This window comes from Serinus canaria, chromosome 2 (genome assembly GCF_022539315.1).
Source record: "Serinus canaria isolate serCan28SL12 chromosome 2, serCan2020, whole genome shotgun sequence".
In the NCBI taxonomy this organism is placed as follows: Eukaryota; Metazoa; Chordata; class Aves; order Passeriformes; family Fringillidae; genus Serinus; species Serinus canaria.
The window spans coordinates 61,640,029-61,667,654 of NC_066315.1; the positions used below are offsets into that span (position 1 = coordinate 61,640,029).

The 27,626-nt window shown below is 41.8% G+C and overlaps 1 long non-coding RNA gene across 1 annotated transcript; it reads left to right on the forward strand.

Annotated features, from left to right (window-relative positions):
• The first annotated feature begins 3,810 nt into the window (after positions 1-3,810).
• On the forward strand, positions 3,811-27,626 carry LOC127059269 (uncharacterized). The gene is made up of 6 exons (XR_007776901.1): positions 3,811-3,997; positions 5,222-5,314; positions 23,681-23,755; positions 24,889-24,996; positions 25,538-25,647; positions 27,053-27,626. It is a non-coding gene; the product is annotated as an uncharacterized LOC127059269 (long non-coding RNA).

Consider the following 27,626-nt stretch of genomic DNA (forward strand, 5'->3'; position numbering starts at 1 on the left):
CACTGAGAATGGTTATTGTTAGTGGAATGTTGCTGATCCATTCAGGAGCAGGCAAAATGTCAGTGTAGGTGAGACTAGGAAAAGCAGATTTTTTTTTGCCGTAGAGATTAATGTACCATCATTGGAGAGCAAACATAAATTCCCTCACTCTGCTAAATGCTCTCACCGGAGAGGAGATTAAAAAGTGATCACTGCTATGTTCAAGAAACATAAATACACTATTAATTAGGCAAATGAGCACAGTAAATGACATTTGTGTTAATGTCATGTAAATATATCATCAGCCATGTTCCTCCTAGAGATATCTCACATGTGTTAGGCAGGATATACCGTTGTGTTCACACCATCCAGTACCACAGAGATTGGCTATATTGTTTTCCAGACTTAGAAACCAGAGTTGGCCTTGGATCAGAGCAGTCATATTGTGAAGTCGCTGAACATAGCTCCTTTGTGTTGCCCAAAATTATTCCATTCTTTCATCTGAAGAGCATCTTGCACAGCAGGAAATGCAACTGAAGACCTTCCTAGTGATTATCACCCTGGAAGAACTAATGCCATATTAATTCTGATGGAAAAACTGAGTTCCAGAACAGCAGTTTAGCTGTTATTCAGCTTTTTTTTCTGAGAGATGCCCAGTGAGGGCCCTTTCAGGTAGATCTACACAAGTCTTTAAAACCTTAGGTAGACCCTTAAATTATAAGTAAAATCCAATTTCAAGATTCCAGCTGGTTGTGTCAACAGGAGTTTGGAAATAATAATGATAATAATAATCAGAGTAACTAAGTACCTTTCTGCTTTCTGGTCTGGACAAACTATGATTGAACCACAGGTGACTTCTTCCTAAAATAATTTGTTCTTTCTGCTAAACAATCACTTTATTATTATTAACTTTACCAATATTACTTTACCACTGATGTGGCAGTTGAGTAAATGTAAGGAAAATGGTGTCAATCTTGTTACCCTGGCAAGGATCCCACTGACCACCATAGTACTTTACCTTTGCATGGGTTAAGGGAAGAGTAGGATCTGAAGAGCTGGCTACTTAGTTGGGTTGCTGGTATTTCTAAACCTACAATAAGGCAGTGCTGAATGCAAGTATCTTGTAATCTGAATACAGAGATCCTATAGCATCACTCAAGGCCTCTTCAAGGCAGTGCATACAACATACAAAAGGAAGATGTAATCTGTAATGCCACAAATCCTTTATGTGGATTATCTCTCTTATCTATCTGGCATCAGAGAATTACATGGACTATAGACCCATAAATGGCATGGTCACAGAAAGATCCTTTAGAAAAAGGTAGCAGAGAGGAAGTTTTGTTTGTTTCTAAGCTAGTGAGGAGAGGCAAAGCTCTGCAAATGACCAGCACATCAGAGCTAAATCTGTGTTTGGATTCAATTGGGAGAATTTGCCAAGAGAACTGGGTACTCACAGCCTTGCTTTGCATGCAGTCATTTACAGCCACACAAAGGGAGTCTTGTGCCTCTATTTCCCCAAAGTCAGCCAGTCTGTCTGAGTGTCAGGGAAGTGTAAGACAATGATTAAACCCTGTAGTTCCACATTGCCAAACAAAAGCCATAGATCTGAATAATCTGAGCTCAGGAATAGGATTGCTTGATTTATGAGGCTCAGTTGCATACCTAAACAGATTTACTCATTGCAGAGCCAGCCTAGATTAATCTTTGGTAGTGCTCTCCTACTGCTTTCACTTATTTTTCTTTATAGGACCCCAGTGATTTCTCCAAAGACAAAACTTACTTAGTATGATGCAGTTTCCCTGCTTGTAACTTTTTTTCTTTGTAACTCCTACCTATCTTGTCTCTTTTTCGTGGACGATGTTCTAACCCAGCCTTGTACACTTCCTCTAGTTACCTTATTCCTCTCTTCTTCACCAAACCTGCCCATAATTGTATTTTTCTTCTTAAAATCTCACTCTGGCTTTTTTTTTTTTTTTTTTTTTAATTTACAGTAAAGAAGATTTGGGTTTTCCCTTCCAAGAAATTTTTATCAACATCCTTTCCCTCTTCACTTTCCAACTGATTACCAACCCTTTTCATCCTTTCCTGTTTACTTGCATTTTTACCAGTACTGGATCTGTTGCTTATTGTCTATAAGCCAATGTCAGGGGCTGTTTTAGGCCCTCTCCAGTCCAGCCTCTACACTTCTTATCTATCCCGAACCACTCTTGCCAAACTCTCTAATGGTAGAAAAGAAGAGAAAGTACATGTTAGCACACCTTGATGTTACAAACACCTATGTTTATGTTGTCCTGTTTTGGGAACTGATTAAAATCACACTAAAATTATTGAAGATTTCCCATTGATGTAATGATCCTTTGATGAGGACCAGAAAAATCTTACATTATGTGAGTCAGAGTTCAAAAAGGAATTCCAGTATTTTCATTTATAGATGGCTCATTTCCTGTAGCTTTCACACTGTCCTTTCCACTCGACTGACCTCTGTCTGATCGTATACAATCTCCTTTATATTCCCTCTTACAGGATAAGTAGTTGGATATGCATAGAAGAATGTTCCATTTTCTGAAAGAATTTCTTGGATTCCCTGAAGAGATTAGTTCAAAATTTTAATTAGGGGCATTGGCAGAGTTCCCAAATGCTGGTATATTAGGCTGTGGTTTTAATTTTCATCACCCATTTTGGTTCCTATACAATGCATAGGATTTCTGATGAGTAGTTTACTTGAAATGATGCACGTTTTGTCCCTCCAGTTTTTGTTCATCCAGTTAATACAGATGAGTCATGATTGGCAGCAATGTCTTGTTTTTTCCTCCCAAAGACTGGGGAGGTTGCCCAATATTCTGAGGACAATTGTCCAAAAGATGTCAAAGTTTGAAGTGACCAGTAAAAGTTCCACTAAATCTCTGGAAGGCATACAGGATGCAAGTGTCAATTAATTAAGCTCTAAAAACCTACAGTGCTGTGGGAACCTGGCATAAAATACACAAGCTGAACTTTGTTTGCAACTTCCTTCTATTTAGGAATTCATTAAAGAGCTGAAGCATTTGCAGAGATTTCGGGACCCAGTGCTAGAATGGCTAATTGCTGGCTCAGTCTTTTGTGTACAGTGCAGCACATAAAAGGACTGTGATCAAAGAATGCAGGTGCTGCTGAGGGCAATGAGAATGCAAGTGCAGTGATTGCTTGCCGGATACAATATGTAACATTTCAATTAGCTGTGCTTTGCTTTGGTCCATGATAGGATTTTGCAGGGATTGCTGAATGATTTTGACTGGAGTGATTTAGCAAATGCATTGTTTAAGCACAACTAAAAATTTATACTTCTTCTTTAATCCTCTTCCTGTTTTTTCCTCTTCTAGTACCTGAGGGAAACATACCCACTACTGCAGATCTTACTTAGATAAAGGCTTCAATAAATTTGAGTTGGTTTTATATTCTTCAGTATGTTAGACATGGCTATCACAGTTAAATTTTGCTGGACCCGTGATCTTGTAGGGGAGGAGAGTGAAGTTACACAGTGCATCTTGCCTTACATATCTTCACAGTGAGAGCACAAGAAGTCAAAAACAATTTTATGGCCATATTTACCATACCTAGATTTTCTTCAGTTCCCACTCTGTTCTTATCCTGCCAATCTTTTCATTTATTGCTCTCATCAAATAGCAAAGAGAAATCTATTGTGAAGCCTTCTCCTTTTTTGACAACTATCCTATTTGATCACCCCCCAAAAATAGCACAAGCCATATGAAACAAGTGGAGCTGTGGACCCTGTCTTGGAGAGCATGCATGAGTAATTAAATAACATGTCCTTCTGTCACCATTTTTGCAGGGAAGGGGATTAAAATCTGTGTTCACAGGCTGAGAGCAGGTGTCTGTGATGAGACCCCATGCTGTGACATGGATGCAGCACATTCTTACATGAAAAGCCCTGGCTGATGAAATGACCACAGGAAGACAACATGGAACCCTCCCAGCACTATCAGAAGAAGCTTAATTAAGCTCTGTGGTTAAATTTAAAGTGAGTGTGTGCCTGTTTTAGAAGAGCATTAAGAAAACTGAAAACATGACATTTTTAAAAATTATATTCTGGTCTTCCTGACATTCTTCAAGCTAACTGTCTTGTTTCTTTCATGGTCAAATGATACAGTGACTCAGAAATGAACACACACAGGTTTACGTAGATGGGATTTAGTAACTTTACCAGTGTGGTTTTGGAGGTTTTTTCCTTAGTTGTGGATGGTTTTTTTCCTTTGGCAGAAGGCAGCACTGAACCCACAGTTTCTGCAGTTATTCTCAAGACAGTTGTTTTAGTTGTAATTATATGACTGAAAGCATACAGAGACTACAAATTCCCTATAATCTTGTTAGAACTTTCATTAAAGAAAGTAAAAAAAATAATTGGCAAATTCAGAGAAAAGATTAATGCTTGCATTAGAATGATGAAAAAAAAAGACAGTACTACTGATGTCAACAGTACTTTGCCTTGTATTCCATGTACTTTTCCACTAGAGAATTTAAAAGGCTTTCCTGATTTCTGTGAAGTAACATGAGAAATTCTTTACATGTACATGTGAATGATTAGGGCTGTTGTAACTCTGGTAAAGCAGAGGTTTGAAACAAGAACCACTTGCCCTGACAATGCAGCGAGTCAGTGTTGAAACTGCAAAGTCAAGACTAAAGTACTCATGCTCACCTTAATGCAGAATCTGGGGTGAAAAACAGTGACCTAGCTATATATCTTTGATGGAGTGACAAAGAGAAGCTTAAAGCTTCTTAGATGTTTTTGCTTTTCTCAGTAGAAGAATTTGGTCTTTCTTTCTGGTCCTTTTTTTTTTCCTTCAGTGTGGTTTGGTCTTTTTTCCTTTAGCCTCAATACAGGCAAGGTCCTTCTCAAACATGAAAGAAGGCTCTGTCTGAGAAATTCATTAGCCAAATTAGAGATAAAATAATGAGGGGGTGAGAAGGAGTCAGCAAGGGATGTGGGTGGGAGGGGAAATGTGGACAAGGATAGCTGGAGACAGCTCTCTGCTAGGGTACCTGATTAAAACAATGGTACAGTTCCTTGACTAATGTGTAGCTAATTAAAACTGTATAGGACAAAGCACTTCTAAATATACTATAGGGATCAATCTTGCTATGGCAAATCCATCCCCAGTGAAATTTCATTGACTTCAATGGGTTTTCTTCTGGGATGAATTTGGACTGATAACCTAATAATTCTTTTCTGTCTTTAATTTCTAAGGACTTTTTGTCAGAAGCATGGCAAGCAACTTCAGTTTGGCTTTCTAAAGTGCTGAACACCCAAAACTCCTACCAAGGCTTTCTGGAATTACAGGTACTTGATACCACTGCTAATTTAAGCTGAATTAACTGTTTCACGTTTGCTGTGAGTTTACTTTGTGTACTGTGCAACACATCTGCAAAACGACCCTAAGCTAACCTCCTAAATCTTCTGAGGAAGAAACTTCCTATGCATAGGTGCAACACCTCACACAATGCAATGCAGAGCTTCACCAATGCCTCTAGGCAACAATACAGTAAAATTAATTAGTAAAAACAACAGTAAATTATAAATTCACAGCATCTGTAGTTGCAGGGATACGGAGAATATGTACCTGGGCTGGCATACTTTTGTTACCCAGTTTCCAACTGACTGTCCATGGTCTGATTTGTCAGATAAATTGTGTTCAATGTGTTCATAGTTTCTATGAACTTAAAAAATGTGTCTTTTTATGCTTGTGCAAAAACCGTATTGAGAAACAGGAAAAAATAAGTGAAGGCATCTTAACAGTGGAAGTTACAGCTGCCATCTCTGAGATGTCCAGGACTATCATGTAAAACCACGTCAGACTTTTTTTGAAAGCTTCAAGTGAAACAGAGAACATACCTTTTGGAACTTTTTTTTTTTTTCACTGCACTACTATTGTAAAGCTCCCTCTGCCTTGGCTTCCACTCCATGGAAGATGTACATCATATAGAGAATTATAGCGATTTAATGGCACACTTCTTTCTCTTATTTAACTTTTTGGCTTTAACTGAAAAAAAAGCCCCAAGCAAATGAATTTCCAACAACAGAAACCCTCACCATTCAATGAATTGTGCTCTGGTTTTATTCTTAAGGCTGGCTCTAAGAGGAGGATTACTAGTTTACCTCTGTTACTTCAAAAAACAGATCTGTTCGATTACCCAAATGTTTGGTTTTAAAAAGGGCAGCTCCTGGGGATCTTAAAGAAATCCACAGTGCAACAGGGAAGGAATATAATAGACTGTTTTGGAAAAAAATACAATGAGGGGAAAACATAACATACAATACATTTGGTGTGAACTTTTCCCAGAAGATTGCTTGAGCCTCATAGTTCACTTACAACCAAAGTACAGCGATGCTGGGCAGCCTGCCAGTTCTTGTTATTGTAGTACTGTGTGAGCCAGTTCCCTGGTGAAGAAAGAAAAGGAGAGAGAGGGAGGGAGGGGGGGGAGAGAGAGAGAGTTTTCTTTGCCTTTCATAAGTGTCCCATACTTTCCTCTCTGCTCTCTCTGAACACCCAAGCTCTCTTTACATCAAGGTGCTCTGGTGCACGCCGCACTGTGCCGATGTCGCGCTCCCCGTGTCGCATGCGGCGCTGTCACAGTTCACGGGGGCTGACACAGGGCTGCGTCACCTCGCTGCACTGGGGCTCTCAGATGACAGCTCTGCCTGACACTCTAACAGTAAGGCACCCTGTGATATGCGTAGTGAGGATGAGTAACACCTTGTCCTCACAACAGAAGTATCTGGGAAGGGAGGCATTCCTAGGAGTGGGTGCCAGGCTGAGTTACTTGTCTACACTGAATTTTGCAGTCAGATGTGAGCCAGGATAGCTTGGGCTTAATACCAGGCTACAGATGCCAGTGAGGCATCTCTGAGTTGCTCAGAGCACTGGCAGACCTTCTTCGTGTCAGCATAAAAAACACACAGATGAGCTAAAGGCTCACAGTCTGGCCCTGAATGTACAGCAAAACTGAATATGGATGAAAGAGGCCTCCCACGTTCTTGCATCTATATTCTACCTGGAAAATCATCCAAGAACATTTCAAAATCAGCAAACATGGCATGGGGTTGTTTTTATTCCACCCCTCCACATCCACACACCTCCTCTTCATGCTGATATGCTGCCTTGAACCCTGAAACTACAGCACTCTCTGGGAAGCACTTACACAGCCTCTATCAGAAGCATGCTGGGCTCCCAAATGTGATAAGAAGCTGATAAAAATTATCTGGGCGTTAAAACAGCCTTAGTGGAAGAATGTTTGGCTAAATAGATACCATCTGTCCCTTACAGAGAGCGCGTCCTTGTTCTGCCCTGGCCTGACCACTGTGAGCTATTGCTTTTGTGGTGCAGTCCATGTGTGAACGGGCTGTTGTTCCCAGGACCTGGGGCAAGTGTTTATGCAATGTGGACTTTATGAGAAACAGTTACAGTTGCAGGGATTTTCTTTTTTAAATTTTTTTTTTTTTTTTTAAGTTAAAGATTGGTAATGAAAACAACATTTTCGCCTAATACAGAAAAGTACTGGACTGGATCAGCTCAGCTGAATGCTCATATTGGCCCGTACAGCACATTTCTCTGGGGTAGCCAAAGAGGGAAGGAATCCTGAAGAACTATAAGCAGCACTCCAATTACCAAGAGAACTTTCATGTCAGTAACAAACAGTGCAAATATTTTCCAAGGGACACTAGCAGCTGGCACACAGCACTGACTACAGCTTTTTAATGTGTTTTCTTTACCTCCTTATGACACAGTAGAACAGAGCATGGATAGACTGGCACTACAGATGGCTCATTGAGCTGCTGTGTAAATACAGAGGAAAAAGGTTAAAGACAAGAACCAGAGGGTAATTTGCTCTGAGAATGACTGAGGAAAACTTTGGAATTTGTAGGGCTAAGGAGAGGGTGCAGCCTACCTAGAGGAAAATCCAGCAGAGCCTGAGAGTCACAAGTACAGAACTATTATACTTTCCCAGACAGATACAGGTAGTGAGGGGGACTACCTGTGCAGTGGGACAGTCACACCATCCAGCTAATCTAAGCAAATTCCAGCTATATTGTAAAAATCCAAATGTCTGCCATGGGTGATATGGAGAGGTCAGGCTGGTTCAGCTCCTTCACTGGGTCACCTAAAGGCAGACAGATCAATGCCCCATGAGAGATGCCAGAGTCCTGAGGGCACTAATGATCCTTAATGCTCAAGACTAGCCTAACTTGTGGCATCCACTCACACCTCCTCCCATGGACCCAGGAGCCCCATCTCAGCTCAGTCCTGGGCCTCCATCTTTGTTTGAGCTGTGTTGTAGGAAGAGTGGAATGGAAGAGTAGTGATGGAAGAGACATACAGTGGTCACTGATTCCAACTGCCTGACCACTTCAGGGCTGGCCAAAAGTCAAAATATTCTATTAGGGGCACTGTCCAAATGCCTCTTAAATATGATAGGCTCAGGGTATCAACCATCTCTCTAGAAAGCCTCTTCAGGGTTTGACCATCCTCTTGGTAAATAACTGCTTCATAATGTCAAGTCCAAACTTGCCCTGATGCAGCTTTATAACATTCCCACATGTCCTGACCCTAGATCCCAGGGAGAAGAGCTCAGCACCTCCATCTACACTTCCCCTCCTCAGGAAGCTGTAGGGAGCAGTGAGGTTGCCCCTCAAACTCCTTCTCTCAAAACCAGACAAGCACAAAGTCCTCAGCCACTCCTCACAGGATATGCCTTTCAGCCCCTTCTCCAGCTGTGGTGCCTCCTCTGGGCACATTCAAGGAGCTTCACATCTGTCTTACCCTGTGGGGCTCAGAACTGCACACAGTGCTCAAGGTGAGGCCACACCAAAGCTAAATACAGTAAAACAGTAGGAAGCAAACAGGTGTGCCTGTGTCTAACGCTGACCCTGGAGTTTTCTCAGAGCTGTGCAGACCTCAGACCCATGCTGGAGGTGGCTTGTTTTCGGGATGGCTCTCTCATACCATGAAGGATGATTTGTGGGTTTTTTTCACTCCTGTCTTTGGTCCTGTCTACTTTGAACCTGACAGGTTGTTACGGCCAAAGTGCAGGAGGTGGCATTCTCCTCATTGAACCTCACAGAATTGGCCTTGGCCTGTTGATCCCTGGCTGCAGTTAAAATCTCACACAGCACCTCATCATCACAGCGGCTGTGGGGGTCAGTGGTGGTATTTCTCAGAGCAAAATATCTGCTAAAGGGGGCAGGCAGGCTCCGGGGAATTGGTTATTCCCATTCATCAGCAATGGGTTTTGAGCTTTAATAGTCTGAAGATACTGAGAAGCAGGGTGGCTGCTATAAAATATTGGGATCTCAGGAAAAGGGACAAGGCTTCTTTCATTTCCTCTGCCTTGACATCTGCAGAGGAAAGGAGATCCCACAGAGTCACAAGAAGAGGACATTGGCTCTGCAGAGGATTATGAAGGCTTTTGATGATTTACTTGGAGAGCTTTATTGATGGTGTTGTTTGATAGTGAGGCTGCTGTGCAAGCCTGCCTCCTTTTTTCTCTTAATTAATTTTGATTCTAAAGTGAATCCATCACCCTGGAGGAGTGTGGCCTTGAGTGGGTTCTTCAGGCAGGAGCCATCTCAGCAGTGCTTTTAAGGCCTGGAGCAGGAGGATTGCAGAGGCATCTCTTCAAGGGAAGAGCAGTCAGAAAAACAATCTTCACATACAAACCATTCTGTGATCCTGAATTTAGAAACACTTCAAAGGTCAGACACAGCCCCAGCTGCCTTGGGAATATGTGGGATTCCTATTCAGACCAATTCCACTGACAAATAAGACCGAAGAGTCTATGTGAAGATTTATGGCCGTTATAAATGTGTAGAACTCATATATTTTGGAAGAATGTTGCAAGATGGAAAGGTTATTCTGTAGCTCTGAATCAGGTGTTTCTGATGAAAGGGATACAAGAAAAAATGCAGAATCCAAGTTCTTGGAATATTTTGTTTGAATATTTTGTATTTTGATTTTTCCTTTCCATCTTATAACAGAAGATGACCTATGCAAATTGCCTCCAAAGTGCCCAATGATTGGCCTACAAAGGGGTGCAATGGTTAGAAAAGTGGGTCCCTGAAAGCTGCTTCATTTCTGTGGCTACTTAAGTAAAAAGTCCAGCAGGGCTCTTGCTGAGGACAGGTGCCTGTCGAAGTGACATTGCTCTGATCAGTTTGGGGAACTGCAGCACAGCACTAACAGGTTGTGCTTTACAGAGAGCACGTATAGCAGTGATATTATTCAGAATAGTACTTGGACCAAAGTAATCTTTTGATTAAAGCCCAAAAATCCAGGTCTTGGAATGAAGTGTGCAGAAGCTGAAGCCTGCTAGCCAGTTCATACAAGATACTCTTCGAATGTTCATAGCTATAGTCAGAGGACAGCCAGATAAGAGGTAAAATTCAGTTCTGTTATTTGACATTTTCAGTATCAGACACTAGTGAGCACATTTCTTTCTGTCGTGGAGGGTAAAATGAAACTGCTCTTTGATGGGTGTCTCAGCTCACCCTTTACGAGCTGGGTAAAAAGGCTGATGGTAGGACCTGATCTATTTCCATTGCATGTGTTACGCAGATTTCCTTAAAAAGGAATCTTCTGCCTTAGCTAGGAAGATAAATAATGAGAAAACATCTGCTCTTTAAGCTCTGGACTGACCTATAAATCTTAATGACGTATGCAATCCCAGAAGCAGAAATCATCTACAGATTGCAAAATTCTCTCATTTTCTCATTTGGGTTATTTTATTCTGTTTTTTGGGGAGGGGTGTTGGGGGGGGGAGGGGGAGGGGTTGGTTTGGTTTTTTTTTTTTTTTTTTTTTTAAGCAATTTTATTGTTGTTCCTCTAATTCCTGGTAATTTGGAAGCCTGAGTGTGGGTTTTTTCCCCTCACTGTGTCATTATAACAGATAGGAGCTGGTGAGAGGAGGGCATGGCAACCATAATAACACAAGAGGGGTGGAACAGGCAGCCCTTACAAGGAGCTGACAGGCAGAGAATAATGACAGAGTAGAGCATGGATAACTAATAGTTTGGATGATTTACTCTTGAGAAGCTCTGGAGGGTGGGATGCTTCTTTGCCTGTTTATTTCAACCTCTCATGCTGAAGAAATGAGTTTGCTTAGCTACTTTAATATTTTGCTGTATTTTCTCCTGCCAGGGAAAGGGAATCTGCTTCTCTCTTCAGTACTTCCCTGTGGCCTGCCTCACAAAGACAGCATTGCTGTTAATAATGACAAGAGGTTCCTATCTCCTTTTGCCTCTAGAGCTGCAAGAGTAGCAAACATTTAAAACAATGGTATCAGAGATGACCATAAAATTAAAGAGGCTAGAATTCAAACTGCTGTAGAGAATGTCATGTTCAGTATTCAGAGAAGGATATTAGTGTGGGGTATGGCTCACCTGCAGCATGAGCTAAGATAAGGAAACTCCTGACTTGATGATCCTTGTGGGTCTCTTCCAGCTCAGAAAATTCCATTATTCTGATCTTGAATTGCCCTGAGATGCTGCAAAGAAGTGGAGAGCCTCTCAAGCAGCAAGTCATTCTGATACCTCCTTGCTTACTGCAAGGTCAGGCTAATTTTATTCTCCATTTCATGTTGCTTTAATCTAAACATTGGAAGAGGGGATGTTAGGGTAAAACTCTCAGGAGACTGTGAGCAGCATATGGACCATTTCTCTTGATAAATCATAGAACCATCTGCATGCAAGTGGGCAGGGATGGAGTAATTCTTCTCCTGAAGCTGTTAATATGTGCTTACTTCTCATGAGTCAGAATCCTTGGTCTGTAATTTCACAAACAGTTTTGAGAATAAGATGCCTACAGAAATCATTCACTTACCTGTCCCAGATTTGCACAGGTGGGACAAGTAAGACGGGCCAGAAACTCAACCATCTTCTGGGAGTGGTGCTCCCAGGGTGGAAATCACCCCATTCTGAATTGCACTAGAGAGGTATGACTTCAATTCTGGAATGGCAAGGCACACAAGCACACTAAAAGTAAGATAGTGTTTTATAGCTCAAACAGCAATTCAGGGAGCAAGAGCTAAAATTAAACACATGGCGATGCTCTGTTTTGTTGTTTCCTGTGCCCTGAATACCATCTGCTTGAAAATCAGGTGAACCAAAGTGTTATTCTGAAGGGCTGCTCTTATTAGATTGATATTTTTTTTTAGGTGGAGCAAAGAATCTTGTCTAAAAGAGGACATATTTAGGAGACTAATCAGTAAATGCAGAAGAGACTGCAAACTGATCAGAGGAGGGGGAATGGTTTGACTGACATCTGGAGTAAAGCAGTGCTGTGCTCTTTCAATTACAAGTTTAAGACTGCCACAATTGACAGATTAAAGGTGTTCACCCTAATCCAAAATTATACTTTCCTCAGTCAAATTGACCATTGTGTCAGCTTCAATTTGTTCAGATACGTCACCCACAGTGAGTGATTGGACTGATTCACTTGCACACTCTTTGACAAGGTCCCTGTTTTGTGTTCACTCCTTACTCTCGCTATTTCCCTTGTCAGACAGATACTCCAGAGGCATTTCCATTATCTCCCATGTAGCTGTACCTCAGAAATGTACTGGACTGGAAAGAAAAATCCTCAGGCCAATTATTCTGACATAAACTCTACTTATCAGAAAGCACTAGAATATGAAGCATAAGTTAAAATAGCTCAAAAATAGGACACATCCATACACACATATACACCCCAGGCAGACACCTAAGTAATGCTGCACTCAGTCTCTGCCATGACTGAGTATGGATGAGCACTTTTAAATAAGAAACAACAAAAATGTTGCCTCAACATCCAGATCAAAACAGTCTCTCTGAGAATGGATGTGCTTTAATTTAAAACAGAAACAAGGAATTGTTTTCAGGAACCTGCTCCGTTTTTTTTTTTTTGTTTGTTTGGGTTTTTTTTGTTGTTGTTGTTTTTTTTTTTTTTTGTTTTGTTTTTTTTTGGGTTTTTTTGGGTTTTTTTTTTTTTTTTTTTTTTTTTTTCTGTTAGAAGCTGAAGTGCCCTAATGCTTGGAGAACAGTTACCTTGTAATCTTCCTGACTCTTTGAAAGAGGAAGAAAAACAATGTGTACAAATTTCTGAGAACCTTGCTGATGCTGATTCTCCTTGGGTGAGGAAATAGGTAAGAAGAGATGAGTTGCATTTCTTTCCCAGAAGTTGGAGGAAAAAGAGATAAGCACAGAGATGTGAAGCAGCATTCAGTGGCATTCATGAGTTTTACCTTTAGCCGAATTCATCAGGCGGGCTCTCCCTTTCTAGCCAGACTGAAAGCATGTCACATTCTCCTGCAGAGGTTTCACATGGGGAGGTTTTGGAGAGCTCTTAGTGGTGGAACTCACTTGAGTCTTATTTGGAGGTGAAGTAGGTGCTTGTATAAATAATTTCATTGTCCTCTCATACTGTTTTGCTTCTGTTGGTTGGGGCCAGGGTGTTGCGGGTTTGGGGGGTTGTTTGGCTGGGGAGGGGCAGGGGGTTGCTGTTATTTTACTTCTCTAAGTATCTATGGACATAAAAATGAAATATTTTTTATCAGGTTACAAGTACATAAAAATGTCCAGTGTAATCAATCTCTATAATCCTTCTGTCAGAGTTTCACACACACGTTTCCAGACACAGCAATACATAACCTTTAAAAGAGATACTACAGCCAGAACAAACATTACTTGCCTGTCCACCAAGGAAGTGTTTGCACTAAAGCTGAAGGAAGTTTTTTCCCCTCTGCTTGCCATACCAGTGCTGAGAGGGATGCATGCACAGATTTTGTGTAGCTTGCAGGACAGTGGTATGCTACAGAAGCTTGTGAAGCAGGATACTAAGGACTATGGTACCACTTGTTACACTGCTAGAGAATCCTTTGTTTTGCATTCCCTATAAGTAAAGTACTTTAATTCTACAGGGCATTTGCAGAATTTTCATAATTCTGTTGACATTTTATCCAAATTATTACATATTTCTTGAAGAACCCAGGATGAAGTTGCTGAATTTTGTTTTGTAATTAAGATTTGAATTTAGAAAATGGGGTGGAGGGGGATGGGGGAAGAGGGGGAACTGCACTCTTTCTGTTACATTTCTTAGGCAGTTTTAAAACCTTAGAGAATTGGTGTAGCTCTTTGAACTTTGGCATATACATTATCCCCAACCACAGTCATGACTTTGGGTTTTCTGCATAGTTACAGTTATAGAGGGAGATGGGAAATGCAAAATATAAGAGTACAGTAGTGCCTAGTACTATTTATCCAACAGTTTCACCCATCTCTATGAGATCCTAATCACAAAGCCCTCAGTAGCCCTCATAACCCTAATCATACATAACTCTCAGTATTTGTGCAAAAAGCAGAATTTCTTTTTAATTGCTGATTTTCCAACTTTCCATAGCCATGGCTCACATTACGTGGGGGTAAGGAAAGTGGGAACCGTTCCCTCTATCTCTTTGGATGTGCTTGCAGCCCTCATGCATAAGAAGGCTGAGCAGATACTTTTCATTAAGAGATGTGTCCATGTGGGATGCAAACCATGAGGGGAAGCCTTGGAGCAGATAAGGGCCCTTGTGTGTTTGTTGACTGTGGAAACAAATGGTACCACTGGACCTATTTCTGTGACTCAGGGCTCAGTTTTAACAGAGATGAGCTGTTGCTGTCACTCCCATTTTATGATGGAGGTGAGAGATTTTGATAGGCAAGAAGGCAGAAACAAAGAGGGACCACAGAGGTGAGCTTGTAAGGTCAGTAATAGCGTGGGTTGGAAGCAGAGAAATAAAATCATCAGAGATTCAGCAGGGGGAAAAAGCGGAAAACCATCACTGACTTGTCAAGCTCTGAAAACCTTATGAGAGAACGCAGAGAAGAGGCAGGCAGTGCATCAACAGGACTGAGCATCTGCATGTTCTAAGGAGAAACAAAGGTTGACACTTCTCTGCTTGATTGACAGCACCTTGGCCAGCAGAGACTCACAAGGTGGCTGCCCCATGGATACTGAGCATATGAATGCTTAGCCTAATAATGTTAGTCCTGGCCTATTGCTGTGTGTGTTAGCAATAAATACAACTATTTTTTTATCTGGATCGTCCTGCTTTTGGGCCTCTTTGCCAGTAAAAGATGCTCAAAACATCAAGGGTTACATTTAACGTGATCTGCTTTATTGTGCAGACTGCAGCACTGGCCTCAATTAATTCCTCCTTGAATTAGAGCATATCTATTTGGAAAACAAAAATCCAGCCTCATTTTCTTTTGATTGAAAAGTTTTCCAATAATGTATACCCTATTGTAGCCCTTGGGAAATCCACTTTCATTATCCTGAATGTTAAAAATATGCATGTCAGTTTTAGTCTGATTTTGACTGGTTTCAACTTCCAGCCACAGAATGTTGTTACATATCTGCTAAATTGAAAAGACCACATATTATCAGGTTTCTGCACCCTGTTTGAATGGTGATCAAATAAGTCTTTCGCCTTCTCCTTGACACGTTAACCACACGGTGCCCTTCAGTCTGTACCCTAGCCATGTGTCCCAAGCCCATCCTTATCCTGAATGGATACTTTCTGAATGCTCATCAGTGCTTCAACACCCAGAAACACAGTATTGCAGAGATCATGCCACGACAAAACACAGGAAGATGCAGGAGTGTCAGGAAAAACAGTGATTTCTGTCCATAGAGTCATAGAATCATGATTCTACGACCTCTCATAAGGTCCTCTATGTCCTCTCATAAGGTTGGAAAAGACCTGTGGGATCATCACATCCAACTGTTAACCCAGCATCAGCACTAAGTTCACCATTAAACCATGTCCTCAAATATGCTTGCTTTTTTTACACTTACAGGGATGGTGGCTATAACCACTTCCCTGGGCCTGTTCCAATGCTTTACAACTTTTCCCACAAAAAAAAAAAAACCAAAAACAAAAACAAAAAAATCCTAATATCTAAGCTGAACCTCCCCTGGCACAACTTAAGGCCATTTCATCCTGTCACTTTTTACCTGTGAGAAGAGACTGACCCCCAGCTCACTACACCGATTGTGAGTGATAAGGTCACCCCTGAGCTTCCTTTTCTCCAGGCTAAACATCCCCAGCTCCCTCAGCTGCTCCTCACAGGACTTGTGCTCCAGACCCTTCCCCAGCTCCATTGCCCTTCTCTGGACATGCTCCAGCCCCTCAGTGTCTTTGTTGTGGTGAGAAGCCCGAAACTGAGCACAGATTTGAGGTGTGGCCTCACCAGTGCTGGGTATAGGGGGAAATCACTGCCCTGGTCCTGTTGGCCGTACCATCGCTGATAGAGGCCAGGATGTCACTGTTTTTTGGCCACCTGGGCACATGCTGGCTCATGTTCAGCCAGGTGTCTACCAGCACCTCCAGGTCCTTTTCCATTGGGCAGCTTTCCAGCCAGTGTCCCCAGGCCTGTAGCATTTTATCATCATGGAGTTCTTTTCCAAGTGTAATGATTCTGTGATTCTATGACAGTCTGTAATGCAGTTATGTTTCTATTCATGTAGGTGATAAAAGTGACAAAAATGAGTTTTTAGGGTAGCTCAATCCAAGTCCCACCTCCCCGACAGGTATCACTCTGCTTTGACTTTTCTGGATGGATTCCTCTGGTAGGCAGAGCTCTGCTTATCTTGACACCAGCTGAAGCAAACCTGGAGCCATGACATGCAGGCAGTGCAATCACTGCACTGCAAGCCAGGTGATGTCCTGCCCATCTCTCAGACCACACCAGCCCGTCTGGATCTGGTTCTTCTTACTTTTTTGATGTTGCTCCTCAAACCCTTAGACTGAAATAGGGCCAAGACCTGATCCTTGATGACTGGCATGCAAAACTTAGTGACTCCTGCTGCTCTTGTGTTTGCTGGTGCCAACAGGCTCACTTTAAGGTTGCTATCTTATGTTTAGGGGCAAATGGTGACTTTAATGTTTCCTGACTTCCTACTGCTTGTTCTTGCATCCTCCATGTTGTTATGGAAGCTGTCATAAAACCAGGATGATAGATAAATGTGAAAATCCGTCCTATAAAGCAGGAAGCAATGTAGAAGACAATGAAGTGCAGGGGATTACATGCATCTCGTATGGGGAATATGTTGCATTAACTAAATACAAACATACATTTTCCTCTGTTTTGTCTTTTGGAATGAGAACGAGGGGGACAAATCAAGAGAACAGGGATACCCTGGTGAAACTTCACTGAAGTCAGTGCAGTTGCACACCGGGGATGCATTTGGCTGATTCTTTTGCTAACGGCTGCATGAAAGCCTTAATATAGAGTTTCTGCATGTGTGAAGTGTATGCCAAGACAAACGCAATGTGCTAAATGAAACCTCTTGATTTATTTAAATAAAAAAAATGTTCCCAAAAAACAGTGGATAATTGTAGTGGAATGGATCCAGACTGGAATCATCTGTCTCGTGTCTCCAGAGTGTCTGAGGGAGGGGCTGTAAGGAATATCTTGCTTGTATACCTAAGCAATGTAGGATATGCAGATAGCAGATAATTTCTTGAAACTGCTAAAATCCACCAAGGGACTCAGAGCTCTCTAGAAGACAAAGGTTATAATCAGATGTAAACCAGCTCTTTTGGCTGCAGCTGATATGAACTAAGAGATTATCAAACACAGCCCATTTTCATCAGTTATCTTCGTTATAGGCACTTGCCTCCCTCTCCCCTTGAGTTCAGATCTGCTGCCAGGATGATCATCCCTCCCTGCCTGGCCAGAATGATCAAATTACCAAAAAAAAATTACTATCAAAACTGTCAAGGATAAACAAGCACAGTTTGCCTTAACTGGGTCAGACTACAATCCTGGAGATGAGCTGTGGGCATGGTAGCCAGCATTCATGCCTCGGGCTAGGCTAGAAGAGGCAGTCTTGGTGTGGATCAGCAGCAGCCGAAACAGCATCCCTGAGCACAGTCTTACTGCAGTGTTGGAACACCATGGACTTTCTCCTTACAATGCCTGATTGCCTGCTGACTGTGGAGGTAGCTACAGCCCTGCACTGGCCTCCCTTCTGCCTGTGCTGACCTACTAAACCCTTTAAACCAGGTAACTGTTGAGCTGTTCCTCAGAAACCCACCTCACATCAGAAGTTCGGTGGGTTTCTCAAGCTCTAGGTTTCCCCTATGTTTAATAGCTGGTATTAAAGGCCAGCCAAGCAGGAGCTCCCAGAGCACACCTAAATTCCACTTGAGGGCTAGCCCTGGGAAGAGGGAAGGGGAGAAGAGACTGTGTACCTGATCTCTTCAGATATGAGAGACCCAGTTTTGAAGGAATGCCAGAACCTAGTGCTCCCATGTGCACCGTTGGAAATGGTGCAAGGAAGATTCCTCGAGACATGAAGCTGTTCTACTTAGCATGAAATAATTATGCAAATGCCTCTAGGACCAGGTCAGGGCAATCATAAAAGCTAATGCTCATATTAACAGCACATCAGGTACATGGAGTGAGTGCAGCTCCCAAGAAGGAATGCTACGGAATAGAAACCCTCAGCAAAGTTCTCAGCCAAGATGGGTCACTGTTAGGGATAATAAGGCAACTTCATGCCTACATATGCACTCACAGCCGGTGGCAGACTATTTTAGCTTTAAGGGACTGTGTGTTAGGAGGCAATCAGCAAAAGGAGAGTGGGAAACTAGAGAGGAGCTAAAGCACTCCAGGAAATTCCATCGAATCCTTGGATAGACGTTGTCTCACATGTTGAGAAGTGTGATGGTGCAGTACTGGAGGAGTTATCTTGGTTACATGAGTATTTCAGTATTGCTGTCTTTGGTGAAAATACCTGTTAGAAGAGCAAGATGGAGTGACAGTGCTTACATAAATGTATTGGGATGGAAAAATACTAAAATATGTTTCAGAGAAAGAATTAAAGGTGAGATTTTCAAAACTAGTTTTAGAAAGTTGGCACTCAAGTCTCTCCCACTTCTAGGGGGAAAAGAGTATCCTAATTGGACAACTTTGAAAATGCCTCCCTTTTTTACAAAGGGACATAAATTCATTTTAATTAGTTTGTATTCTTCAGCTGTTTAAGCATTTCAGAAAATGTCACCATTAGTCAAAAAAGATGCACTAATCAATTACATCAGTGAGTTTAACATCAGCATCCCAGCATTAAATTATCCTTCAACATTTATTATCTGGTTTCTAAAAGAAGTTGTCTCCTATAAGACTGGATTATATGAAAAATAGTGCTACCAAATCCAAATGCCTAGGGGCAGTGTAAATATCCTAACTCTGACATCCTGAAGTTTGAATACTGACATGTGAAATCATAATGTTCTTTCACAGCCTCATCCAGGGTCCACAGAAGTCAGACAGAAAATTTCTAATGACCCACGCAGGTCTTGTCTCAGGCTTTTAATATGGCTTTTTCCACCCTATTTAATGCCTGACCTCATACAGCTTTGTTCCTGTAAAAAAATCCTAGGGAATCTCATTCTGTCTGGTATCTGATTTGTGGCTGATTTCTTAGAAATGTCAAGGTAGTTTGCTAGCATGGTTGATTTAAGAACAAAGCCTAAAGAGTGGTGAATATTATGATTCTTTAAAAGAGTACACTCTTAAGCAATAAAGTTTTTTAGATTATGCCATACATTAGATTTTGGCCAATACTAAGCAATTCTGGTGAGAGAGTGAGAGCTTTCTGTTCCAGTAAAAGTTTGTGTGATACAAGCATCATGCACATCTTAAAACACTAAGTAAGTGTGGTGCAGAATGGGGCCTGTAATAACTCCTGATGTTGGGAGCCCATCCTGCAACAGGAGGGGACACTTTGACTGCAGTTCAGCAGTCAAAGTGCTGGACTGGGCCCTTGGAGCTGCATATTTCACTCCTGGCCTACAAACCACATTGTATGAATTACTACAACTCTGCCAGCCTGAATTTCCCTCTGTTTAAAGGGAGAAAATGCTAATTTTGCTTCACAAAGCTCTATGGTAGGTGATTGTTTTGTTTGATTAGGACCAGCTCACTAATTATTACTCAGACAGCAAGAAAAATTCAAAGAAGCGAGAATTTTTTAGACAGTGCCATTAATTTTGTTTATGGCATGTTTTGCATTGGTAGTGTAACAAACTGAAAAACCACAGCTCCCTTTGAACCTCACTTTCCTCCTTCACACAGAGTTTTTCAATTTCACAGCACACAACTGATTCTGGAGGGGGGCGGGCAGAGGGGAGAAGAGAAGTGATGATTTTGGCAGCAGCACCGTTATGATTTGCTAAAATAGCAGCTTGGCAAATCTGGTTTCTCAAATATCTCATGTTTTGTTAATTACTGACAGCTTTGTTTTTAACTGAACGTGAAACAATGTGGAGAAATGGGCAAGCATGGCCCCTGACTCACCACTGCCCAGCTAAGCTCGGCAGGTGGGAGCAAGCTGTCTCCAAGAAGGGGCCCGAGCAGTAATTGCTGCCTCAGTTCATGAGGTTCAGCAGATAGACACAAGGGGAGAGTTCCTGGAACCCAGCTATGAGGTGCCCAAAAGGAACTCTTCCCACCCCGCGCTCACTGGGCCAGTAAGAAATTAGAAATCTTGCCAAAAAGGAATGTGAAGCAGGCTGGAGAGGTGCCCCCTTCCCCAGACATGGCTTGATCCGGATAACGAGGCACGGGATGACATGGGGGAACTGTTGGCCTCAGTTCTGTCCCATGTGGAGAACTGGGAGGGATCTAGCTGCTCTGGACCACCAGGGACTGGAAGCATCCCTGCAGGAGCCAGAGGTTTACCTGGAAATGCATCTTCAGGGGTAGGTGGAGCCCAGTCTCTTTACCCATGTTCACTTCAGACACATCCCATGAAAAGCAGCAAAGTGTGAGACTTCAGGATGTCTGAAGTAAGTATGGGCAAAATGGGCCAGAGTTGACACTCCTCTTGCAGTCCATCTGTCAGCATGTCCTGGCCACCTGGAAGTTCATACAGGAGCATATCTCCACATACATTCATCCCCACAAAATCTGAAGGACTCTCAGTCTTCCAGCACAGGGCATGTGAAGAGCATGGACTCCCTGGGCAAGCTCAAGAGATGCGCTCTGGTCTGGGATCTCTCGGGCACAAATATGGGCGCTTCGCATGAGCAGGAGCTTGTTCTGCAGGTCCTGCCCTCTCTACTCCTATCCCAGAGAGTATGATGGATTCTGGTACCAAAACATGGGGAAATTCAAAGATGTAGAAAACTGAAAAATTCAAATCTAATGCAAGACAGATTATTTCTTCTGCCTGCATGCATGTAATTAATCTCCTCTCTGCTCCAGGAAATCTGAGGAGCCAAGAACACAGCAGATTTTTTTTCAAGGGCCTGAAACTTAATAATATAACAAAAGTATCCAGCCAGGTTAATAAATTTTACAAAAGCAGAAAAAACACTTCATCTTCAAGCTTTATACTCCTTTCTAATGAGTGGAGAACAGGACTAAAATATTACAAGGGCAACGAGGATTCCTAAAGATACTTGTGTGGTGACAAGATGCTGTAGCAGCAAGACTGCTGGCCATGTAAAGCTATTCATGCATAACTGTGCTCCTAATGATCCTGTGGCAATTTATTTTTTGACCTATGTTTATTGTATTGGGTAAATGTCACATCCTCTTTTTGTTTCTTTATTAGCACAGCTCATCAGGCACTCTGTGTGTGTGTGTGTGTGTGTGTGTGTTTGTATATGCACAACACATAGACATAATTACACGTAAGTTCTTTGGTGTCACTTTTCCCAGAGCAGACTAATACTTTGCATATTAAATGAATTTTTATAGAAATAATCCTACAGAGGTAATTTTTTCCAACTATTTTTTCTGACCATTTTTTCCTCTTTACTAATACAGAAGAGAAATGGAAATAGTGAGTCAGAATATATCTGTAATCACATGGCTTGAAGAGAAATTCAATTTCCAAAGTGCTGAGTTTTGTGTCTCAGTGCAGAAGGAAGTCTGTAAACTTGGGCTGTACAATGCACATCACAGACCTGGCATTCATGACTGATAAACTGTTTTGAGAAGCAGCAGCATCTCAGCCATGTGTCAACAAAGACATTTTGCAACTGTCCTCTCTTTGAAGTTAGTTGGAGCTCAGGAAGTGATCTGGGAAATTGAGTTTGTAAAGTGAAAGCATAGTGCTGGGAATACAGGCTGAAAACTTTGGTTCTTTCACAAGCTTGTTTTTGACCTTCAGCACAACAGAAGAAGGACAGGAGTCCAAGAGTGACCTGGGGCTATTTTTCCATCATTGGGCTGTCTTTCTTTACCTAGCACTTGTCTTTCTTGCTATGGATCAGGATCTCATTTCCTCAGCCAAAAATAAAAAGGCAGGGAAAAAAAAATGTCCTACAAAGGGATCCCGAATTATGAAGCCCAAGCCCCAGACCCAGAAGACCTCACTGGCAGGTTTCTCCCTTTTTATACAATGCAGAGGAGGAGGTATTACTCAGTGAACTAAGATTTCACTGGATGAAGCACCAAATAATGTGTCAGTCTGACTTCTCATCCTGCACAATCCTTGATGCACCCCTGACACTGCCTAGAGAGGAAAGGCAGCCCTCCTGCCCCACAGATGGGGAAGCCTCCTTGTCCCACTACCCAGTGCTCCTCTGGGATGCTGTCACAGCTGTCCCCAGCTCCTTCACAGCATCACAGGCAGAGGCACCTGCCACACTTCCCTCCGGCAGGTCATTGCCTTGACCTCTAAACAATGAAACTTTATGCAAAGAATGGAGGGACAAAAGGGGAACAAAAAAAAAAAAAGAGAAAAATAAAAGAAAAAGCTACGTGATGGCTGGGATTGAAGCAAAGAAAAAAATTACAAGAGTGCAAAGTACAAAGAGGGTTAAAAAGGAAAGAGAAAAAGAGATGGGAGACTTGAATAGCATTGAATATTTGAATTTCTTTTGTTTGAGAGGGTTTTTTTTAAGGCTGCTTGGAATTGTGAAAGGCTTTCTTTCTTTTATACAGGTGTTCTCTATACATTTTTCCAATTAGAAGAATCTCCTTTATATATTTAGCACTATTTAGAGGGGACTGGGAAGATAAGGCTGCTGAGGAATGCTGCAGGCTAAAGCTAGGTTCTCCAAACTGGCTTTTGTTGCACCAATGTGAATCACTTAATAATTCATATTTCAGAATACATTAATGCAAATGATAATTTTAGCTTGCTATTGAATTTTTAAATATGCACTACAAGCAATTTATATTTCTGTTCATTTTGCCAGGTAAAACTGTTTAGACGTTTTTAACATATGCTTGGTTTCATTCATCATATATCATTCCATTGTTTTAATATGGGGTAATTAAAAATTAGGAACATCACAAATAATACATGGAGCCCTGTGCTCACAGAAAAATAACATGGAAATTATGCTCAATCTTGCAATTTGAATGAAAGACATTTTTCAGTGATGCTGCAGTGACAAAATAGCTGTGTCCTGTGTTTCTGAAGATAATCTATATCTAAATAATAATTATTGTGATTAATTGGTATCCTCTTTTCTTTAAATCACTAATGGGTTTTTCTGGAATTTTTTTGTTTAGATTTACAAGCAATATTTGGTGTAGGAAGGACAAACATGTTGTTCCTCTCCTACTGAGCTGGTTAGATAATTAGAAGACTCAAAATCAGAGGTTATTGAAGATTCACTTTCTCCTTTTTGTTTCTGGAAACTAATTGTCAGCTTTGACCCCACATTTCAGAGGCACAGTGGGAGCTCAAGTGGCACACAAGCTGTGAGACCCAGAGGGCCCAAGATGGGCTTTGCCCAGGGAAAGGTAAGCAGCTCTGGGACTCTTGCATTTGTCCCTCACCCCTCCAATGTCCCCAGGGAAGCCAGTCCTGCCTTTCCAAGTGACAGTGGCCCAGCAATTTGCCACTTGGTAGGGGTATATTTAAAGCAGCAGTTGGGGACAGGGGATGCAGAATCCTGCGGCATCTTGCTCAGGCTCTGTGACTTGTTGCAGAGAAATAGAATGTCTGTAAAGAGGGCCAAGGAGTGAGGAGGACGTCCTGAGGCCCAGCTGTGCCTCTCTCTTCCTCACATTTCTGACTGTGGCACTCCAGCTCCAGGATGTCTGGGAGGATGTTAACTTTGCTCTCGCCACAAAGAGAGTGTGAGTTCTCTCCCATTCAACCATGCCTGCAACAAAGGACAAGAAGGACACTTATGCACCCCTTTCTACACCTCTGGGGAAGATACGCCACCACCTCACCTTCCCACTTAATCCTGCTGTGCAAAGGAAATAAAAATTGCTGCCCTTCATCCCTTTTCAGGACAGCAAACCCATCTTTTACCACCAATAGTGCCAGACTGCATTCCACAAACACCCACTCGCCCCTGGCTTTCCTTTGGCCACCACGAGTGCTCAGCTATGATAAGGTGGTAGCATTTCCTAGATATGAGATCTAGAGACAGATATGACCCACCTAACAGTGGGACATATCCCAGAGCTCTCATATGCAAATCTCATCCTGTACTTAATCAAATATCATCCATCTGGGGAGGCGAGGAAAGGAAAAAAATGGAAGTGCTATTAGAAAAGAAACAGTAATGGGAAGAAAAGAGATATCAAGGAATGAAAACAATTTGTTATAAATTAATATTACAACCTGGGGATATAAATATGTCTGGTTATTGGAACGCACACTCTCCCCCTTAAACCATTGCTTGAAGCATAAAACTTCCCACGACATGCTGTATTGGTCAATGTATCTCTGTAAGAAGGTGCTTTGTATCTCAGAGGTAGCATAAGAGCCATTAGATGTGGGTGTTGCTATGGTAACTGCTCTTTTTTTTTAATTGAATAGCATAGTAAGTAGTCTTGTAAAACCCACCAACCCGTAACTTGCTGGTGCCCTGAGGCAGCATTAATGCAAGCACCTTTTCTTTGTCTTATTTTCTTCCTAGAGAGACACAGGTACCTCAGAATAAGCTGCATCCTTACAAGGGTAGTAACTGTGCCAGGAGAATATGTTCCCATGACTTTTAATAAGGGGATGGTAGAGAGAAGGTCAGGTAAGACATACCAGTTTTATTCCAGGTCGCTTTTTCATGGGGTATGGTAGAGAGGACACTCTCCCCTTCTTTTCCAGCTGAGATGGAAAAGCCAAAATCTTTTGCTAATGTGTCATCATTCACTTCTTTCACACACTGCACACCCCCACCCCCACCCCAAGCCATGGTGCTGTATTGCAGCCAGGCTGCAAAGCATCCAGATGAAGCCTTCCAGTACACCAGCCATTTGGATGAGAGGAATTTTGTTTGGTCTAAGATTTTCTGGTTTTCTCTTTCTGTTGATATGTGTCAGGTGTGACTCTTTCTAAACCTCTGAGACCTTCTTCTTTTATTGTACTTTTCAGAAGATCTGTGATCTATTTGAATGCTTAGCTGGGTTACCTGCCTGCATTTTGGATCCTCCTTGCTCTTGCCTTTCTTCATGTTTTAAGTTAGTAGTAGAGTACTTTTCTACACACATAAATACCAGTCCTTCTCCAAGGAGGAAAACTGTCTCTCTGGTGAATACTTCTTTAATTTGATCAATTATACCGGTTTTCAGTTTCAGCTCCAGAATTCTCCTTGCCACTGCTGATAAGCATGCCTTGTCACAGTTTTGCTGTGAGATTTTCTGCATGGGGCTGTATCTCCAGTTTCAACATCCCTTGTCAGGTGAAGTGTGCTCCTACACCCTCACCCTTTTCCTCCCAGCCCAGCCCCGTGGTGTCAGTGCAGTTGCGGCATTGTAGATGGTCTGCAAGCAGGTCCTGCCCCTGGCTGACCAGAAGAGCTTCCACAAGAACCTGGGATTGCTGCCATTTTGTTCTTCTCTGTGTTTTCATAACCCCCCCCTGCCAATCATCCCTATGCTATTCTGTGCAAGCCCACTGAAAGGAGCACTTCATGGGGATGAAAAGGAGATCATTGTCCTTAAAGCCAAAAGAATAACTAACCTGAAGGCTTCTTTTGTTCGGGATTTTAATTTATATGTTTATATGGCAAAGTCCACAGCTGAGATTTTGGTAGTCCCCATTCAGGCACTGACAAACAAGGGTGGCACTGATGCAAATATTTGAGATAAGCATTTTTTTTATCCTAAGGGTTTCCCAGTCATCTAAAAGTTCTGCTTTGATTGCTGCACAGTTTCCATTTTGGCAGGGCTCAAGCTGATCAGAACCAGAATTATGGGTTATTGTACCTAAGTCTTCCAAGAAGCTCTTAAAACACCTGACACATGTTCTCATAATCTGCTTTCTTTAAAGTGCTGTTGAGGGAGTGGGCACTCTCCCATCTCCAGGCTGTATCCCCGGTGGGGCATGGCAACCCTCTAGTTCTCCTAGCACAGTTGTTCCACTGTGGGAAAAACAACGAGGGATTTACTGGGTTAGACTTTTCTCCAAGGCTATGTAGTTTTTCAATGACATTTTGATATCAAATAAAAAAAAAAAAAAGATAGCCAGAAAAGCTGCCAAATACAAATCTCAGCTTTAGACAGCTGTAAAACTTGGGTACATTAGAGATTGGAGCTGAGTGGTATTGTCAGAGCCTGTGATGTATTTATTAACCAAAGGTGAGAAAATTTCACCCGCTTCAGAGCGAAGTGAACTTTGGGTGTCATATAAGCCTGGTGTTGCTCTGCCATTTGGGAAGTTAATTTCCCCCTAGAAGGAAGTTACGGCCTTTAATCAAAGGCTTGGGAAAAGTGACTCATTTTGCTAGGTCAGCAAAGGTTTCTAATTTGTTTTGATATTTTTGGTCCTATCCAGAGAATGTCTCTTATTGGAAAAGACAGATTAAAGAAATAGATATAAAAAGAGGAGGAAATGCTTGATGTGCACTTGAGGTGCCCGGATTTGTTGAAATATGAGCTTGGAAAATCTGAGTGATCTTCACATTCAGATCACAACTTCACTGTAAAAGAAAGGTCACTTTTGCTTGTATTCTGGGGCAGCTTTTTCTCTTTTGTCCCCTTGGTAAGATCTCTCCTTTTGTATTATTATGGATGTACCTTGGTTTTGAACTTTTCCTTTTTTCTCTTTTTTTTTCTCTTTTTTCTTTTTTTCTTCTTTTTGGACAGAGAACTGATATTTCATCTTTTACAAGATTTACAAGAAAAAGAAATAATATATGCACCACAGTGGAAAAGCATGTCTCTGTTCATACCTTTGCATTTTACAGGAAAATATGTCATTCCTTTCAGATCCATGAATTAAGATGCACTATTTTTTGCTGAAGGCTATTTTAAATTAGGCTAATAAATTGCTGCTCTCTGCCTTGCGTGATAATGCATTACATTATCTACTGATGTACACGTATTGTTTGACTCTAATGGTGTGGAAATTAAATGTTAGACATGGGCCAGATGTTCCTATAGATGAATATGAAGTATGACTCTGTCGTAGCTGAGTCTCAATGGGACAGAAGGTAGACGGTGAGGGTTTTTGAACAACAGCAACACAAAACCTTAAGTGGGTCACTTGCATCCACACCCAAGATCCAGTCCTAACACTGAGCGGTTGAGCAGCATTACCAACCTGAGCTCCACTATTATTCCTCAGTCAGAGCCAGTGCCTTTCTTATTTCTAATGCCTCAATGCTTGTAAAGCCACAAAGAATGGCTCATAGAGATGGCAAATGCTTGCGGTCCTTGT